General features: G+C 37.7%; 1 long non-coding RNA gene across 1 annotated transcript in view; it reads left to right on the top strand.

Annotated features, from left to right (window-relative positions):
* Positions 1-7,639, top strand: part of LOC140612562 (uncharacterized) — a 51,916-nt gene extending 44,277 nt beyond the window's left edge. Inside the window, exon 4 of the long non-coding RNA XR_012013735.1 lies at positions 6,560-7,639. This is a non-coding gene — a long non-coding RNA (uncharacterized lncRNA). The remainder of the gene's footprint in view (positions 1-6,559) is intronic.
* Positions 7,640-21,067: the final 13,428 nt, after the last annotated feature.

Here is a 21,067-nt window from a genome sequence, read left to right as displayed (position 1 = left end):
TTTAAACTAGAAGCTTCACTGGTGGGCAGCCCAGGTGGCTCAACGGTTTAAGCACTGCCTTCAGCTCAGGGCCTGATCCTGGAGACCCAGGATCAAGTCCCACATCAGGCTCCCTGCATGGAGCCTGCTTCTCCCTCTGCCTGTGTCTCTGCCTCTCTCTCTCTCTCTGTGTGTGTGTGTGTGTGTGTGTCTTTCAAGAATAAATAAATAAAATCTTTTTAAAAAGAAGCTTCACTGGCCAAATTGCCAGAAGAATAATTTTCTCTTGCGCCAAAGAGAGGCATATCATTGAGAGAAGGGATAAGGATAACCTACTAATTGATAGTTAATAGTGCTCCTGAATGAGAATGGGGAAGGCTTGAGATGATCCTTTGTTGTTCATCTAAGATATAGCAGAAGAAAATCATCACCTTTTTGTTTCACAAATCTCAAAATAAGAATCATGAAAGTTGAAGGATTTGCTAAATTAAGATAATGATGTTGGATGGAAAATATGAGAGAGTTGGAAGCTTCAGAACCAGCTATAAAGATAGAGGTTCAGAGTCTAGGCTCACAGGATCCAACTATCTTAGTAACTTGCCCTCACCCCTTATTCACAGCCTACTAGAACAACAGCAAAACTTCACCCTTCTATGACTTAGCATATTAATAGGGTTGTTATAAGTGTTGAAGAGACATATTTATTTCAATTTCTTTGAACAAGTTAGGAAAATATTAGGAATTCAGTGAGTCATAGTTGTCAACATTAGAATCACCATCACCATAACACATCATTAGCAACACTAAGACTCCTCTAACTTGATTAATTAATCTAATGTTTAAAACAAAAGTTTTCAAACATGAAGAAAATATCTCCTAACAGAGCTACACCTAGGGATAGTTTCAGACTCATACTTGAGCAGAACAATTATTTTATCTGCCCAAGATTCCCTCTGAATAATTACCTTGGGATCCATAACTCGGTTTAAAATTAAACACCTAGTCTTCCAAAATGCCAATGATAAATGAAAATTAAATGTCTCTTAAAATCGAATAGTCCATGGTATATTTGACCTCCCCCACAGGGCATCAATAGCAAAGAAGGAAGTAGAAAGAGTCCTCATTTTTTAGTTGAGATTTTTTTTTCTCCTTAAGCATAAAATACAACAATTAAGTCCTTAAAATACATTTACAACTATTATTATGCTATATTCTAGAGTTGCCTACAGGTAGGAATAAGTATACCTGTCCTTAAAAAGAAAGACTATACATCCCACATGATTTTCTTCTTTCCGCCAATGCTTATTCTGGCAAGTGTTATACTGTATCCTTCATCACTCTCCAGCACACACAGAAGAAAACACCGGTGAACGAAACTAAATTACAAGTTATATGAACACTACACGTTTCAGGATTCCTAAGGAACTCTATGATTTTGTCTTTTTGTCCTGGCCTCCCCAGTCTCGGGTTTCTGAGGCTTCAATGTGCAGACCAACTGCAGCTTTGCTAAACCCCTCTTAGGACCTTCAGAGTCCAAAGAAGCAGAATAGGAATCCAGGTCTAGTATATTCCCCCATCTAAGGTTACCTGAGCTAAACTGACTCTATCATATCCTTTAGGATCTAGGACCAGGTCCCACTGAAGGATCTAGCACAAGATAGAGGTATACAGCTAGAGAGTTCTGCTGCCTTGGGGTCACTGTGCAATTGCAGAGGATATGAGCAAAGGGTGAGTACGTTTCCCACTGACCATATGTGGAACACACAGGAGAGAAAGAGTGAGCATAAGGGACCCTGAGTCCTACTCAGGAGGACCACCAAAGGAAGCCCATAAACAAGGAGCTGGAGATAAGCCGAGGGGCTGAGGCAGAAGAGGAGGTGACTCATCTGGAACGAAGCTGCATCCATGGAGATTAAGAACATTATAGATAGAAGGTCCCAAGAGGGAACTAATGAAGGTATCATGAAAGTGTCCCACCAAGGAAAGAAGCCAGTCCCGATGTCTTAGAACCAGAGTGAGAAGCCAGATTGCTAAGAATTGCTTCATCAAAGTACTTTCCAGTTTTTCCCCCATCTTCCCTTCCCATGTGCCAGTCACAGAAGGAATGAAACCTCAAGATGTCAGCTTTGGGAGCCAACAATGAAATACAAAGAAGCCAATTTACAGCCCTCTTTCCCACTACAAGCTTTCAACCTGAAACACGTGCAGCCAAGAGAAGAGAGAAGACCTTGATGCTATAACAAGCTTGGAGTTTTGAAAAACAGGAAGGAATAAGCATTCTAATTAAATACTTGAGCTTCTGTTTATGACTTAATATTAACCAAGAGCTCTTTGTCACCTACAACTAAGAAGAAAAGTCACCATCTGTAGGAGCATTCAAAAGGTGGCCAGAGAAGAAATACCCATTTGATATCGTAAAGGGGCTGTTAGAGACAAAAATAAAATGGTATTTTGAGTCATGAATCATATTTATCCAACAACTAGTCCTACCTAGGTATGTGCTACTGTTATTTTTTGTGGAGAGGGGAGTTGCAGACAGGGCTGGAGCTCCCTACTCTCTAAAGCCCCTCTCTCCCACTTCTCTTTGACCTCTGAGCTGCCCCCATTAACTCCTCTTGGTTTTTCAGAGCACAGTTTGAATGGTAGTCCTCTGGACAGCTCCACTGACCTTCTTACACCTTAACAAGTGTGCCTTCTAAAATCTCATCAATGCAGTGACATCTGTAAGTCTGTAGCTTAAAAATATCTAGGTCTTTCTCCTAAGTTTAGAAATCTAGTTCCTTGGGGCACCTGGGTGGCTCAGTAGTTGAGCGTCTGCCTTTGGTGCAGGTCATGATCCTGGGGTCCTAGGATCAAGTCCCACTCAGGCTCCTCACAGGGAGCCTGCTCTCCCTCTCCCTATGTCTCTGCCTCTCTCTCTCTCTCTCTCTTATGAATAAATAAATAAAAATTAATTTAAAAAAGAAATCTAGTTCCTCACTGCTAGTATTCACCTGTATATACCATAAGCATCTCAGTCACATTATCTCCTCTTAAATTTCATTTTATAATTTGTGTTACTCAGGTTCTGTGAGTCCTCCTACAATGTGGAATATATCTTCTCCCTTAATTCTTCCTACCCAATGCAGTCTAGCAATAAATTTTAATAATTTTCTTTTCTAGATGTTTCTGAAGTCTATTCTTTCTCTTCCAGATCCATATCCACAGTTTATATTAAATAATAATCATTCTTTCATAAACTTAAGATACTTCCAATATACCTTCTATATGGCTGCCAGGATGAAATGTCTAAGATAAAGTGTTCGTATGACTTGTAAAATTCCCCACAAGAACAAGTTACAGTGAACTATCTTAAGTTCTTATAAGTTTTCCACTTATAGCGTGCACTGAAATCACCTGGAATCTGGTTGCGATGGCAGATTTCCAAGTTGATTCCCAGCAACTTAGATATAGGAAGTTTGAGTGATGTCTGAAACTTTGCATGTTTAACATTGTCACAGATGATCCTGATGGAAATGTCCTGAGGACCAACTAATTTTAGATATTAGATACAGATATTAGATATACATGAATGTGTGCGTGCATACGCAGAGGATGGGGGGGCTGAGACACCCGTATTTTATGATGTTGCTTTCCTACATTATCAAATGACTTTCCTGAATTAACCCTTTATGACTCAAAAGTCATTTACTTCCCAAAGATGTTACTAATCCCTCCTCAATCTGTCCTGAATAAATCTATCATCAGGATATCTTGTACATCTTTTCATTATGACATTTACACCTTGTATCATATTATTTATTTACATATCTAGGTGCTAACTAGACTCTGAACTTTTTGGAGACAGTGATTCAATTTTATTCATCTAAATATCTCTAGGACCAAGCAAAGTAAATGGTATTTGAGACACTAATAACTGTTTATTCAATGAACAAATTAGCAAATGACCTGTGCCATCATGAGGTCTTCTAGATTCAGAATGAGGAAATTTACATTCAGTACTGCTTCCTCTAACTGAATATTCTGTTTTAGCATTTTTCCCATTTGCTAATTCTCTTGGCCACTAGGCTAAAGTAAAATATGAAGGCACGAGAATGTTGCCTATGTGTCAGGAGACCATGGCAAAGTATTGAGATACAGGGAGCCCCTAACAAGATCAATCATATAGGACAGAAACAGAACGTTGAATTGAGAATGCATTTGTGACACCTAGCTCACTCACGTAGGAATAAACTCTGGTAAGCTAAGGGGCATAAAGACAGTATCTATTTGTAACCATATGGGTATTCATCTTCAGAATTTTAGATGGATTAGAGAAAAGTGAGCTGAGAACAGCTGAAATCAGAACTATAGAGAAAATGTAAATAAATACCAGTTATATACAAAAATGACTACACTACATAGTTCCAATATCTTTCTCTGAGTCTTCTTACTAGAGAGCAGGTTAATTAGAAGTGGGCATGGTCAAGAAATTATCATTTCCCTTTACTATGTCCTACAATTGTTCTTCTTTTAGAATTTAAGTCTTATTGATCCTTCTCTAGTGCTCCACACACTTTATTTCACATGGTTTTGTGCAGGGATAATTGTTTACTTATGGAAAACTCCATATTACAAGAAGTTCTTACTCTCTTAGTCATTGTTCAAACTAAAGACTTTTGGTGTATATTTTTCATTAATTACATTTTTTCAAGTTTGTATATTATGCTAAGTACCTGCCACCAGATACTTTCAGCTTAGTCATGGCATCTTTTTTTCCATTTGCTTTGCCCTGGAACGCACTTCCTTATCTAGGTGTTTCTTCTCATAAACCTCTTTATTCATGCCCATGTTCTGTGCTCTATACACATAGGAGACAGGAGGCCATGTTGTTTTTGTCAGAAAATGTAAATTCCAGATTTATAAAATATGGATGCTACAATAATTCTAGTAAAAGTGTATTAAATGAATTTCATGCTCATGAAGTATGCAAACCACAGCAGACCAAGCAGATCCGCTATTTTGAAGTTTGCCTTTTGAGGTTCACTAGTTGACTTAATTGTTTGTACACCAGAACCTAAAGGTGTTAATTACTAAAAGGACTTATGTATAATTCACGATAAAACAGGGCACCAGCAACAGGATATATGGAGACATTACACGACCAGAGTTGCCCCTTTTAGAAGTCAAATCTAGCAGTGAGGTATAGGTGAGTTCAAAATGAGAAGACCCTAGAGGTCAGAAGATGAGTTCTAACAACCTGCAGCCGGAAAAGATGGCATTGGTCATGGTATCACGGAGGTGGAATTCACCAGACATGGAACCTCCATCATTGAATGCTCCTTGTATAGCACTATTTACAATGGCACGTTGAGTCCTCATACTCGTTGTAATGGTTGTGACTTAGAATTCAGAAAGCCTAACCAAGCACAGCCTCCATTCTCTCTCTTGCCATGCTTCTATGATCTCATTTTAGGCTTTTCTTTAGAAGCACGCACTTACAATAATTCCAAATCAGTAGGTAATCCACACGTAAAATGAAACATCTAAATCTGATATCTAAGATGATTTCCTTTCTAAAAGGGCAAAAAGGAAAACACCACAGTCCTGTCAGTCCTCTGTTAATGAGCACTGAATTCACAGCTCCAGGTTCTGTAAACCTCATTTAGATGTGTCAGCAAGAGCCAGAGCTATAATAAAGGTCTGAAACAGGAACAATAATTAAGAAGGCTCAATGCCAATTCCTTTTCATCTTTAACTGCTGCTTACAGTTCGTACACAACAAATACTAAAAGGTCATCAGAACTTGCTTTATAATGAGTGCATATTTATATTTCCAAATGTTTTCATCGATAACAAAGGTAGCAATAATGGGCTGAAGAGAATTGGATTTGGCCATGGGGAATAGAAATCGCCCAGGACAGAAAGTAAAAGATCAAATGCAGGCCCAGCCTAACTCTCCAAATATCCCTTTAGAATCATTCTAGAACCCCACAAGGAGCAGTTTACATATCATTTAGAAGTAATACTCTTAATATCAGGAATCAGGAGGGGTGCTTGGGTGGCTCAGTCAGTGAAGCACCTGCCTTCAGCTCAGGTCATGATCTTGGGGTCCTGGGATGGAGCCCAGGTCAGGCTCCCTGCTCAGTGGGGAGTCTGCTTCTCCCTCTCCCTCTGCCCTTCCCCTGCTGTGCGTGTGCACATGTGTGCTCTCTCTCATAAATAAATAAATAAATAAATAAATAAATAAATAAATAAATAAATAAATAAATAAAATCTTTAAAAAATAGATCAGGAATCAGGAGATAATGTTTCTATCCCACTGCAGTCACTTTCTAGGTGTGGAAACATGAAAAAGCACTTATCCTCCTAGCGTCTTGGTTTTCTCATCTACAAAGTAGGGAGAAACATCCAGTAATCTTTGCCCTAGGATTTAGCTCCTGGGATTCTGGGGGATTCTGGGTTCATCAAATGAATTAACTCATGTGAAGTGTTTTAAACTCACATGCACTGTACTAACAGTTGACATGTTATTATTACCTAACGCTTCTCAAGCTTTCATTTTTTTTCTCATTACTAAATGGTTTCCATTCCATAACAGGGGATAAATTTGAGATTCTTTCTTCAGTGCACCAGAGGACCTGGACTGATTCATCCATGCCCCTCTCATGATTAACGAAGGACGTCTGTGACATCATCTATGTGGACAGTTGCTAGTCACTTGCAATTATAGTTACTGCTGAGTTTCTGGTAGAGTTACTAACCACAAAAACAGGAAAACTGGCATTGCTATTACTCTCTTGCTCACATTAATGAAAAGGTGGATAGCTTCTATTTTGTAATCAAAATAGTCTTCTCTGAACCAAGTCCAAACTCTTACAACCACCTACCACCTCTAATATGAGGTACTAATTCATCCTTATGCCTTACATGGCATTCCCTGCTGGTATCCAGAAGGATGTTTTCAAAAACTAAGTCAGGGGGCACCCGGGTGCCTCAGTTGGTTAAGCGTCTGACTCTTGGTTTTGGCTCAGGTCATGGTCTCAATGGTCCTGAAATCAAACCCCGAGTCAGGCTCTGAGCTCAGCACAGAGTCTGCTTCAGATTCTCTCTCCCTCTCCCTCCTGCTCTCTCTCTCTCTTTTCTCTCATATAAATAAATAAAATCTTAAAATAAAATCCCAAAACTAAGTTAGCATGCCCTCCTCTGCCCACAAAACTCCAGTGATACTTTTAGAAGTCTCGTATCAAGATGCAGTGAAATGCCGGGACACCTGCACCCCGATGTTTCTAGCAGCAATGTCCACAATAGCCAAACTGTGGAAGGAGCCTCGGTGTCCATCGAAAGATGAATGAATAAAGAAGATGTGGTCTATGTACACGATGGAATATTCCTCAGCCATTAGAAATGACGAATACCCACTATTTGCTATTTGCTTCATCGTGGAGGAACCTGGAGGGTATTATGCTGAGTGAAATAAGTCAATCAGAAAAGGAGAAACATTAAGTGGTCTCATTCATTTGGGGAATATAAAAATTAGTGAAAGGGAATAAAGGGAAAGGAGAGAAAATGAGTGAAAATATCAGTGAGAAAACATGAGAAACACCTAACTCTGGGAAATGAACAAGCCGTAGTGGAAGGGGAAGTGGTGGGGGTTTGGGGTGACTGGGTGATGGGCACTGAGGGGGGCACTTGGCGGGATGAGCACTGGGTGTTATGCTATATATTGGCAAATTGAACTCCAATAAAAAAAAAAGTCTTGTATCATCACCCCTTGTCCTTTCTACCTCTCTCTCCTCATCTCCTTCACTGTTCCCCATCTTTCTTTCACTTGGCACCATGCCCGGTGACCTTGTTTTTCCTGCGACATGCCAAGCAATCCCCAGCAATCCCATTTGCTTTTCCTGTTCCTTCTCTCTGAAATATTCTTCCCCAATTTTAACTCAAGAGTCAGCGTCTCAGAGGTGCCCTGTCATAACTGTGTCTGAAGGACTGCTTACCAACTGCTGCTTCCCACCAATTCCCTGTGTACTCCTTTCAAAGAAATTAAATCAGCAAATATTGTACATGCTTATTTATTTCCCTTCCCCCATACTGGAATGTAAGTCTCACGAGGGCAGGTGCCTTGACTGCATTACTCACTATGATGTAGAATTATGATCAGCATGTAACAGACACGTCATAACTGTGGAGAAGGAGTTCTAAAATGAGAAGTAAATGGGAGATGCTTTCTTAACATTTTAACTTGTATATCAGTATTGATGGGAAAAAAGAGACGTCCATACGAAAAAGGTCTGAGAAAGAGCCAAACATTATGAAACTGTGTTCTGTCTTATATACAGTTGTCCATCTAAAAGTAACGGAACTGAGTGAAAAACGGAAAAGCTGTTAAGTTAAATGATTCCTAATCTGGAGTTGGAGTAGGACTCTAATCTGCCTGCAATTACTGCCACTGCTACTTCTATGTAGAAGGAGCACTGACAGTTGTGCCACATGTAAATGTTAGCTATTGCTACTAAATTATTATTATGATCATCATCATCATCATCATCACCACTATCATTAGTAGCATAACACCTGCTACTCCTGCAATAGGTGTGTATTTACCAAACACCTAAGGAGTGGAACATATTTGTCAAATTACTTAAAAAAAACAGAAAAATCCCAGGAGATACGCATCTTACAGAAAAAATGGAAGAGACTTTCTGCGGTTGGTGAGTGGCAGCACCTGGACACAGATGTGACCCATATTAAAGACAGCCGTCTTGATCATGCTGAGAAATGCCCTCATGTGTAGAAAAGCATCCATCTCATGCTGTGAAACTGTGCATGATCCTCCCATAATGTAAAATGAGAGGTCTGGTTTTGACTCTCTGGGCATGTACACAACAGTGAATTATACATAAGTTCCCTCAGTATTTGTGAATAGTGACTGCTGGAAAGCGGTCCCATTAGGTAAAGAAATGGGCAGACCACAAATAAAATCATGCCCCATGCTTCCAAAGGACAGATTTAGTTCCCCGAATATGGTGTTTCTAGGTTAAAAATAAGTTTTCATTTCATTTTGATACCACAAATAGCATTGAATGAAACACTGCCTCCCAATAACGTTCTTACTATAATTACATTATTTTAGGAAGGAATTGTATGTTTCCCCTGATACAGATGTGTATTTTCTGACTTGCTAGTGGAAATCTTAACAAAAATATTATAAAATTCTGACTTTAAAGAAAGGTGGTAAGATTTCCCAAGTGAGCCCTTAACTCGCCTTGTGGTTGTTTTATTTGGTCCTGGATACTTTTTGGATTTTCTACTTTTAAGTTGCTCTGTTAACATTGTACATTTGGCTCACTCCCACTAAAGAAGCTGCTGAGCCTTTGAAAGGCAAGCATCTGGCATAATAAGGACGTGTGGCGAGGTGCAGTCACAGTGCCCAACTGCCACCGATATGTTTTCATAGCCACAGGACTCACCATGAAAGTGGATGCTGATGGAGTTCTCAAGAGAGGGTTTGACAGAAATGAAAAAAAATTTAAAACTGTCTCATAGAAGTAAAACAAACACCGGGATCCCTGGGTGGCGCAGCGGTTTGGCGCCTGCCTTTGGCCCAGGGCGCGATCCTGGAGACCCGGGATCGAATCCCACGTCGGGCTCCCGGTGCATGGAGCCTGCTTCTCCCTCTGCCTGTGTCTCTGCCTCTCTCTCTCTCTCTGTGTGTGTGTGCCTATCATGAATAAATAAAAATTTAAAAAAAAAAAAAGAAGTAAAACAAACACCAGAAAGGTGCACAGACCATAGAGGTACAGCCCGATGGATATTTCATAAGGTGAACATACCTCTGTTAACTAAAACTCAGGTCAAAAACAGAACTTTTATCTGCACCCCTTGTAAACATCAACCCCCACCTTTGGAAACTCTTCTAGTCTTCTCTACCCTTCAAGGGGAATCACTATTCTGATTTCTCACATCTTGGATTCGTTTCTGCCTTTTTGAACTTTATATATAATGCATAGGCTCTTGTGCTCTCACTATTGTGAGATTAATCCACGCACTGGTGCATACATAGGTGTGGTTCACCAGTTCACCACCCTGGATTCTTAAAAGCTTAAAATCTGACAATGCAAATGAGGATTCTACAGAAGACTCATTTCAGCGTCATAACTCAGTTGGTTCTTTCCAGTCAAGAAAAGGCTATACCATTTCCCCCACCCTCTATAGGTTGGTACCTTCTGCCCTTGCCGATCTGAAACAAGCATATTCTTTTCAGTGTATGCTAAGATTTTTAACATTGGGTGTCCCCTGAAAATGTGTATGTTGAAATCCTGACAGTGTGATGGAATTAGAAGGTGTAGACTTGGAGATGAGGAGGTCATGAGGGTGGATCCCTGTAGAATGGGATTGGTACCTATAAAAGAACCACAGAGAGCTTCCCTGGCCCTTCCACCATGTGAGCATGCAGTGTAAAGACAGCCATCTACAAATTAGGCAGCAGGCCATTATCAAGAACCTGCCCGTGCCGACACCCCAGTCTTGAACTTCCAGCCTCCAGAACTATGAGAAATACATTTCTGCTGTTGATGAGCTGCCTTGTCTTTCATATGCTATTGCGGAAGCCTGAACTAAGACAGTGGTAATAGATGTCCTTGGGCCTATATTCTTACCTTTCACTCTCCTAGCAGCCAGCTGACAAGAAAAATTATGGACCAAATATTGGCCTTTACTAGAGATACCGCTTATGTTTTTCTATTTTCAAGGGTTGCTGAAAATGGAGATGTGTGCCATTTCCCCTTAAATGTCAATAATCTTCATGCCACAGATGGAAATACTGTGTTTTCTCTCAGCCTCATTGTAAGTCATTTGCTAATGTGTAAATCTGAAGTCCTTTGAGGGTATCAAAAATGCTCATTATGCCCCTGAGTGACCCATTTCTACATATGGATCTCTGTTTGAGCTAAAACGTAGCAGGGATCAGGGCAGAAGAAACATACTCAACTAGGGCATGTTGTAGTGATTTCACAGCTGCAGATGCTCAAGAGCACAAATTATTCCAGCTAAGGCTGGCATTAATCTAATCTCAAAATCCTTGCTTCGGTTCAGCCTATTTACAAAAGCATCACAATTCCAAGATTTGCTTTTAGCCAATTTGCCCCACTTAGTGAAAAACCATGTCTCTTTTTGGGGGATCCGTTCCACCTGAAATTCAGAAGTCATGCTCATTTAAAGACCTTCATTTCGGAAGGTTCTAAGCCTATCTGCAGCTTTGCAAATATATGCAAAGGATTTGGGCAGCTCTTTCAACTAGGTATAAGCTGTATTTTGGAAATAAATGTAGAAGCCTTCACGAATGTTCACTGTCCCTTGATACAAACAAGTGAAAAATGATTGTTCTTTGAAGTCAAGTGATATTTTGATGTAGATTTTCACTCTGACTTGTAAGAAACAGACAGACCTTGGCAATACAAAAGAGGTTGCATTTACATACCGCTTCCAGCAAATTCTTGAGAATGAAAAATCGCCACAAGAATATAAACCATGCAGACCACAGACCTATCATAAGCACTGCAATCAAATTGACTGTTCAGCAATCCATATAGAAGTAAAATATGCATAATGCATTTCAGAGGGAGATCTTTGGTCATGCCTCCAAATGGCCAAAGGAACCAAACTGCTTGACATTTTCCATACATACTCCACTTCGATGCCTTTTCCAATGCTTCTTCCTTTAGCTAGATTTTTTTTTTCTCCCTCTTCTCTAGGAGTCTATATCCTACCCATAATTTAAGGACTATTTCATATTCCACATGCTTCCTCGGAGTCTCACTAAATGATCACATTATTGAACAATCTTACTTCTCAATAATTATAGCAGTAACTTCTATGGTCTAGATGTTTATATCCCCTCAAAACTCCAATGTTGAACTCCAAATGCCCACTGTGACGGTATTTGGAGGTGGGGCCTTTGGGAGGTACTCAAGTCATAAAAATGGAGACTCCAGGAATGGGATTTATGATCTTATAAAAGGGACCCCACAGAGCATCTTCAACCATGTGAGGATACAAGGAAAAGTCTGGAGCTTGGAAGAGGGTCCTCACCCAATCACGCTGGCATTCTGATTTCGGACCTCCAGCCTCCAGAAAGGAGAAATTGATTTCTGTGGTTTATAAGCTACCCAGTTTGAAGAATTTTGTTGTAACAGCTCAAATGGACTAAGACAATAACTAAAACAACAGCAGTAACAATAGAAGCTTCCTTGTTTGGTTGGTCATTTTTCTGTTTTTTTTTTTTTTTCCTTTTTTAGAGCTTCTTTGACAACTGGAATTTTATATGTCATTTACAGTAATCCTCACAATGCCCTAAAACAGAGTTTATAATCCTCATGTTATAGGAAAGGAAAGTTGAAGCTATGAAAGGTTAAGCAACTTGCCTTAGGTCACATAGCAAATATATAGCAGAATATAGGTCTGCCTCACTCCAAAGCCCATATTCTTTGTCCAGTGCTGCACTGATTCTGTATAGAAAATGTTTGAAAAAAAGAAAAAAAATGTTTGAACAAGGAGGCAAGGGCTCAAGCTGCACCTGGGTAAGGCCCTCACTAACTTGGACACATCGAGCAGATCTGGTCCCTTTCATCTTTGAAAAAAGAAATATTGCAAATTGCACACACTGTCACTGCATCAACCAAACAGCTTAAATCAAAAGATATTGCAAGTACAGCATATAAGTAGATGCTTAGTGTCCATCAAATCTTAATCACGCAGGAAATTATCCAATCAGTAGTTCCATACTGCTGTCTTGTCTTCTCCAGTTCCTCTCTTGGCCCTTCTTGCCACATGTGTATATGTGTCGATACATACACGTGTGTGATTTTTTTCTACAATGGCTTAATTTTTCAAATTTTTATCAGAGATTTGGTTTCTTCTGTGAAATACCTTACAGTATTAGAACAAGAATTCTATACTATCTCTCTCTCTACTGTGTTTACATGTTTCCCATCTATTCTCCTGCACATTTTCTCTTCATTTTTCTTTAGGAGAAAGAAAGAGGCACTTCTTGCTGTCTCTGATATATCTTTACATTTTCTTCTCCATCTTAAATGGTTTGTGCTTGGCACCGGCTCAGCCGCGGCTGCCCATCATTGGGTTTCCTCTGGTGACCACTTTTCCCAGTCCCTTTTCAATCCATTAGTTGACTTCAGGGAGCAACACTAAAAGCATTCCCTTGGAGTGTGGAGTGGTGCTGAGGTTCACCTTTTAACCAACTCTCTGAACAATGTAATTTTCTATTCATTTTCCCTCCAGAAATCAAGTTATTTTAGAGACAAACAACCAGCTTGCTGGCAGAGGACTTCCTTGGCCATTCTCTCCAAAATGAAACAAACTCAGATTCTAATTTGTGCCCTAACGTCCTTACCTTAAAGATTATTATCCTCCCAGTGGTTTCTGAACTGTCCTTGAGATGTGTTGATGAGTCATTTCTGAGGATGAAGCATTTGGTTTTTAATTCTTTGGTACTGAATCATGTGTCACAGAAAGTCATAGTAAATGACCATAGTTAACCAAACTTCAGGTAAGTCAAAGCAAAATAACTGTTTTCTGCATTGTCAGGAAATTACAGATGCTGATCTAAATACAATGGGTTAATGTGAAGGGGGCAAAGTTTGCCACCCTAGGAATCCCTCTTGGTATACTGATTATTTTAAGCTGGTTATTTTTTTAAAAATACAGAAGAAGCTCTGAAAACCAAAGAAAAATGATACTTGTGTGAGAGTGATTTATACAGGAATCTTCATTTGTAAGGGTGTCTCCCTGGCTGTACCAAGAAGAGAAAGAGAACTAGAAGTTTCTAGAAACTATTATCAGTGAAGAAGTCATAGACTTAAACCGACATAATAACTTCATTCTTGTTTGCCATGCTTTTCTTGGTACACTCCCATAACAGACTCCCCACTAGATGGTATTTAAGGTGATGGCTTCAGTCATTTTGGAGAGTTATTCAGTTCTCCTCCTGAGTCTCTCCCATATATAAAGGAGTTACACATGTTATTAATTTTTTGTTTTTCTCCTGTTAATCTGTCTCGTATCAACTTAAGTATTAGACTAGCTAAAGAATCTAGAAGGAAAGAAAGAAAAATTTTCCATCTCAACACATGTTAAATTCACCTGTAATGTATTATCCTTAAGCCAAAATAAACACAGCCTGTTTTTTTATGACAAAAACAACTTTTTTTTTTTTTTTTTTTTTTTTTACAAACAACATTTTGAATGGAAAATTAGCTTTATCTTCAGGGACTTGAAAAATAAAGCTGTGGTATGATACTAAACAGTGTTAAAGAGCAAACTCAATGAAATGAAAGAACAAGTTTGACCTCTAATTCAGGCAGTAGATTATTCAAGTATCTGCTGTTAGAATAAACCATACAAAACAAAGTTAGGGGAGATAATAGCAGATCTTATCATTTGGATCTTGGTTAAGTGCAGAGCTGTGATTATTACAGATAGACCTTCCATGTTTCAGATGATTAAAAACAATTTTGAAGCTCAATGAACAATGTGAATAACTCCACAAAAAGGGATTATTTTGAATACAATAAAGGATTCAATGAATTGTTCAATGGTTTTTCACAAAACATCATTTTTGATGATTAGTGGAGCATGGGCTATGCGTGAAAGAGAAAAAAACTTTACCTAATCCATCCAAAATATCATGTTCCTTACACATTTATTGCTTCATATCACTTTAAAGCAAAGAAACTATTGTTTGGAAAACACTTGTGCTTGAAAACTGTTATTCAACTTGTTAGGATGGCCAATGTTATTACTGAGAAAACAACTTTCCTAAAAGCAAATTCACACTGAGAAGAAAATGAAGCAGAATTTTGAAATGGGTGGCTTCGACTTCAGAGATGTTAGCTGAGCAGCAATCTACAGTAAAGGGAAATTTTTTTTTGTCTCCATTTAGAAATTGTTAATTTTGTTAATGAGACTTAACAATCAACACCTCATTCTGTGAGTAGCAACTGTTTAATACAGGGCTTTGTGTGGCTTGATTTTTCTCAACTGCACTGTATTACACCTGGGTCATTTGAATTGTGGCTGAGAAAGAAGAAATCAGTTGGTTTCCTCAATTAATTTTGCATGTGCATGGCTTCCCAAGGAAAACTAATGCTCTTCCAGCTTATCTAAATAAAGGCTAGTCAACATTGCACATTATGCTCAACACTGCATGCTGAGAAAAATAGAACTTGTGAGTCTTAACAAATAAGAAAACCCTATCAAATAGTCATCTGATAGTTTCAAAGGAATGTTTTTGAGATATTCAAATGCTCCAAGACACAGTCTAAGAAATTTGATGGACCCATTCACTATGTCATCACAACAGTGGATTCCACCTCTACTGCTTCAATTATGTGCTCTACGAATTCTTCGTTAAAAACTATGCTTATATATATATTTAAAAACCCAAAGGTCTAGAACAAATTTAAAATAAAATTTGAAAAATTCACAGAGCTGAGGAAGTTTCCTGTTTTTTAAATAAGCATTGGGAGGATTTGCTGGAATAATGCAACATCTTAAATACCTGAGAGGATGTAATTAAAATTTTTAAATGTGATTAACTAAAATCTCCTGCATTTGTAAACATCAGATGTCACTGTGGAAGTTAGATACTCTCTAACAGGAAAATTATCACAATATTCACATCAAAGGGAAAAGCTTTAAATGAATTCCCTCAGTGAAATTACTTAAATTTCAATTTTCTTGTCACTTTTTTTCTATACGTTAAAAAGACAAAACTAGCATGTTGCTAGTGCTTAGAATCCCCTTACCAAAAGGTATCTTGCAATAAAAGAAAAAAGTATTTTCCATTAATATAACTTGTCGAAAAAAATTATTCTCTCCCTTTAAAGATAACGATTTTGTGCAATCTAGATTTCTCATTAATTTTACAAAGTAAACAAGCAAGGTTAGAATTGATGGAGCGGGGGGAAGTTTATCAAAAATATCTTTCTTTCAGGGACCCCTGGGTGGCTCAGTGGTTGAGCCTCTGCCTTCCACTCAGAGCGTGACCCCGGGGTCCTGGGATTGAGTCCCACATCCGGCTCTGGACGGGGAGCCTGCTTCTCCCTCTGCCTGTGTCTCTGCCTCTCTCTCTGTGTCTCTCATGAATAAATAAATAAAAATCTTTTTTTAAAAAATATTTTTTTCAGAACAATTACCATTTATTTGTGTGTTGTTTGTAGAAAATGTGTCAAATGTTGATATATTCACATTGTAATAAACTAGTAAACTCCCTGTTGAGTTGGTATTTATTTTGGTGCCCTATCTCTATAATTACATCGTATCATTAAATGATACTAAAAGTTTTTTTTTTCTAATATGCTCTTATCTTTGTAAAACTCTAAATGATCTCCAAATTCAGTAACTATATACTGTTTAAAATATAACAGTAATATGTAATTTGGTAGAGACAAATGAAGATTACACCACCTTCTCTTTTGAAGTCACAAATGAAAGCAATAGAATAGCAAGTATTTTTTTTAAATGAAGTATTTAAATTATTTCTCATTGCTGTTCATCCGGAACAACTATTCTTAAGTGTCAAAACTCATAAAATTATCATCTGAATCAAGTAAAACTGTATGAAAACACTTAGCGTAGTCCCAGAAATACAGTAAATATTTAAGATATTGTAGTTTTCCTCATTCCTCATTTCTCTATATGCAGAAACCATGTCCCTTTGAACGCTCCTCCCTTCTGGCAATGCAGACAGTACGTAACATACAAAAATGTACTGGACAAATGTTTGTTGAGTGGGAACTAGGCATCGGGCACTATCTGAAATTCTAGGGATATAGTCAGAGAAGAAAAACAATGTCTGTCTTTAAAAAGCCTTGCTTCTTGCCATATGGTAGGTGTGGAGACCACTCAATGATGCCACAAATCTAAGAGGCAGGTATCATTAGTGGATCACATCAGAGTTAGGATCCAACCTCCATGAGTACTTGGGTTTTAAAAATTGGACTAAAATAGTTCACATAATAACGTCAGTTCATCTCAGTCTGACTGATCTGTGTGACTGAGAGGAAAATGGGGGAAATATAGCTTCCTAAGGAAACAGTACAATAGTAGGTGGGGCTTACAAAATGCTTGTGAACTAATTACAACTATTTAAGGTTATTGGTCAATATTGCTTTTTGAAGATCATTGACTTCTTAAGATTTTTCACACTACTCTCAATATACTTTATTCAAGTTAGAAATACATCTTTAAGGGTTCACTCTTTGAATTAATCAAATCTTTAAGTTCAAGCAGTCAAGCCATGTATTAGGGTTCTACAAAGAAAAAAAAAAAAACAATAGGGGAAGTATGTGTGCATGTTTACTGAGAGAGGAAGAAAGACTTTTTATAAGGAATCAGCTCATGTGATTATAGAAGCTAAGAAGTTCCAAGATCTATAGTCAGCAAGCTAGAGGCCCAGGAGAACCAACAGTATAGTTGTACTATGAAATCTGACAAGTGCAAGATCCAAGAAGAACTGATGTTTCAGTTTTGAGTCTGAAGGCAGGAACAAACTAATATCCTAGGTGGAAAGCAGTATGGCAGGAGGTGTTCCCTCTTACTCATGGGAAGGCCAGCCTTTTTGTTCTATTCAGTCCTTCAAACTGATTGGCCGAAGCCACTCAATTTAGGGAGGGCAATTTGCTTTACTCAGTGTAATTCAAATGTTATTCTCATCCAGAAATACCCTTAGAGACACACTCAGAATAATGTCTGACGAAATGTCTGGGCAACCCACTGCCCAGTCAAGCTGACACATAAAATTAACCATTATAAGCAATCTCTTACTCTATTTTGTCAAGTTCCACTCTTCAGCTCTCCTCCTACTCTCTCACTTATAATAAGCAATCAGGTTATTAAATTTCAAGGATGGGGTATGAAGCTGGTAGAGTCTTCACTATGTTTAGCTGAATGCATGGGAAACATCTGGAATAGGTTTTTTAACGTCATTTCTAGTCTTTGAAATAATTTCATAGGAAAAGTGTTAAAGTAATTGCCCTCAGATACCAAAACACTGAACTAAAATATGCTGATGATTTATTTGCAAAGGACTACATGCCTCAACACAAAGTTTTCATCGATGGATGAGAAAAAAGCTGTGGAAGCTTTTAAGGAAGATCTGGTAGTTGTATGTAATGGTACCTACCCAGTCCTAATCCATTCTCGTAGACCTGGCTTTCACACACATCACTGCAAACAAGAGGCAGACGTGGGTACTTGGATACTTGGGTAGCCATTTATATTCTACATGAATATTTGCAATCCATCTTTTCCCCTGAACATAAGGTAATCATATCTGATCTGAAAAAAGGAGATTCAATCTGTTGGTTTGTCAATAACCAGTCATATTCTTCCTTGAGAATGTTAACAAAACCCAGGAAAATATAGAAAGCTGTGGTTTTTGAAAAGGAAGATCTTAAAGACTGGAAACCAAGTGGTTTTTCATGATCAATAGCAAAGGAATGGCAATATGCCTCCAGAAAGAAGCTAAACTCCTTAACTTGGCTCAGAGGGCCCTCTAAGGCTCTAAGGTCTGTTCCCTGCTGGCCTAATTCTGGTAACCCAGACTAGTACTAATTCCCAAGCTATGTGTTCATCAAGTTTATGTGCCTATAAATATGCATAACCTCTTTAGTGAGTCATTTAATATTTTTATTCTTTCTTATTCATTACTTACTCCCCATCTACCACCCAATTGAAGCAACAGTGGTGGCCTACAAATATTTGGTAAATGGATGAGTTGAATGAATACTCAATAAATACTAGGCTGACTGACAGATCTTTAAAAAGTAGAAATGAGATAAAGGCATGAGCTTTGATCCTTGAGCTTCCTGGTTCCTTGAATACCAGTTTCTAATAAGCCTGGATGCATCTTATTGAGATATTGTTCTCTATCCATTAAATAACAAAGCTTCACTAGTTTGTGTTTGTTTCTATGCCTTAAATTAACATGCCCTGGCCAAGATAATAGGCTATCCAGGAGGCAGAGTTTACAGAAAGTGGCCAATTACTACAGATCCCTCATTTTTTCTCTACAAGAAAAAAAATTAGCAGCTGGAAAGGACCAAAGATCAGCAGGCAATATTTGCCTTTCCACTAGGAATATCTGATATGTGTCAAAGATTATTAATTTTTTTCTCCCCCCCCAAGTAAGAATACTATCTAGATAGTAAAATTTAAACAAATTTAAACAAAAAAGAGATAAGCTCCTATAAATTTACTTGTTATCTTCTAATTTAATGGTTGCAAGATAGCCACAAAACACTTTCTAAATGAAAAGTCACCAGAATCCAGACACAGTGAAGGATAATTTCAGAAAATTTTAATGCCAAAAATATTCTTTCCTAGATGAAGATTTACCCAAAGTGGTCATTTATACAGCTAAATCTCTCCTGTTTTATTATGCAATACATTTTCATGGAGTCAGAGCCTACAAATACAAAGGAAGAACATTGGCATGAGATCGTAACAACTGCAGATCCTCATAAATACAAGAAAATAGGATAAAGCATCAGAATTATGGGAAGAGGCAACAAAGAAAAAGAAAATCCTTCCATACTTGCTTCTATATATAGACCTTCAAATGTGATGTAATAAGGGTGATATCTGACATCATGGCTTCCTAGAAGTGGATTAAAAATTCCCCAAGACTACTTAATTCATCAAAATATAAGAAAAGCCATAATCTGTTGAGAAAATCAGCTTTAGTCCAGTTTTTCAAATTACTTTAATGAGTAGGATTTTTTTTTTTTACTTTCAAAGGAAGACAAATATATTTTCTGCTAGCATATGGATGGCCTTTTTTAAACAATAAATTAACTAATTTATACTTAGAGATCTCTATAAGAAACAAACTATAAAATGCCTATTCAAAGAATATCTCCTCTCACATTGAATCAAAGATAACAATATTTGACAAAGATAAGCTATGTTTTGCTGGAGCATAATACTAAATATGTTACAGAAGAGTGTGTACTGTATATTTATATGTGTTTATTGTGCCACATTAGTCTACATTATGTTGCCTGTAATACCTAAGCATCTTAAAAGCCCATTAAAGAAGTGCCTTAATGCATCGAGCACATTATTAATTATTTTCATACTTTACTTGCAACAAAGACGCACATATGTTTTGTAAAATATTTAGGCTAGCACTTAACATAATTTCATTAAAATTAGTTACCAATAAAACATAGAATATTGAATTTTAAAAGCTGTTAGAAAAATATTCATAGGCACTAGAGACATTTGATTATTTCTTTCCTTTAGTATTATCCTATATGCAGTTATGATGAAGAGATATTAGAATTGCTACTCTACCACAGTGTATTAGGTTTAAATATTACAGAGAAAGATCTGAGGTCTAACACATTCTGGAAAATCCATAAATCTGGCTCCAAGAGTCAGGTGGTACATTAGGGAACTATAAATGTATCATTCCATACTATGTGAAATATTCAAATGAGAACTGTATCAAGCTTACATAGGTCTATCCTTATGAGAAACTCAGCTGACACAGAAATATTTGGAGCCATCTTCTCCCAGTATCTAATATATTCACTGAAGACCAATAAAGCCTTTACAAATTTTATTATCTGTGTGGAATCCTTAGTATGGCACTTAGGATACTGCAACCCTAATATTTCAAGAGGATACTCTGAACCAGTCAACACACCTTCCAAATGTACTTTTGTTTTGTTTCAGCTTGTTTGTTTTAAACATGGGGAAATTATATAAACCAGCAGAATCTGATCAGCTCTTTATCTAAATAACTTTTCCATTAGCCAAAGCCTCTTTTTGAGTAGCATTAACAATATTTGTTTTCTTCTTTCATATTCTCTATTTGTTAATTCTTTTTTTTTCAGTTTTACTTCAACTTTATAGTCATCTTTGGTCTATCATGGTGAGTATTTAGCTATTCAAATACACAGTCTCTGCTTTTGTCTCTCAAACGATGTTAAGACTCGGGACATATTTTTAAAAGCAGTATCATTAAATATTATGTACCTCATACATGAATGCATAATTTGAGAAGTCATACTTAACAGAGAGT

This window comes from Canis lupus, chromosome 1 (genome assembly GCF_048164855.1).
Source record: "Canis lupus baileyi chromosome 1, mCanLup2.hap1, whole genome shotgun sequence".
NCBI lineage: Eukaryota > Metazoa > Chordata > Mammalia > Carnivora > Canidae > Canis > Canis lupus.
The sequence above is the reverse complement of the archived record's forward strand: the minus strand, read 5'-3'. Positions and strand labels throughout refer to the sequence as shown.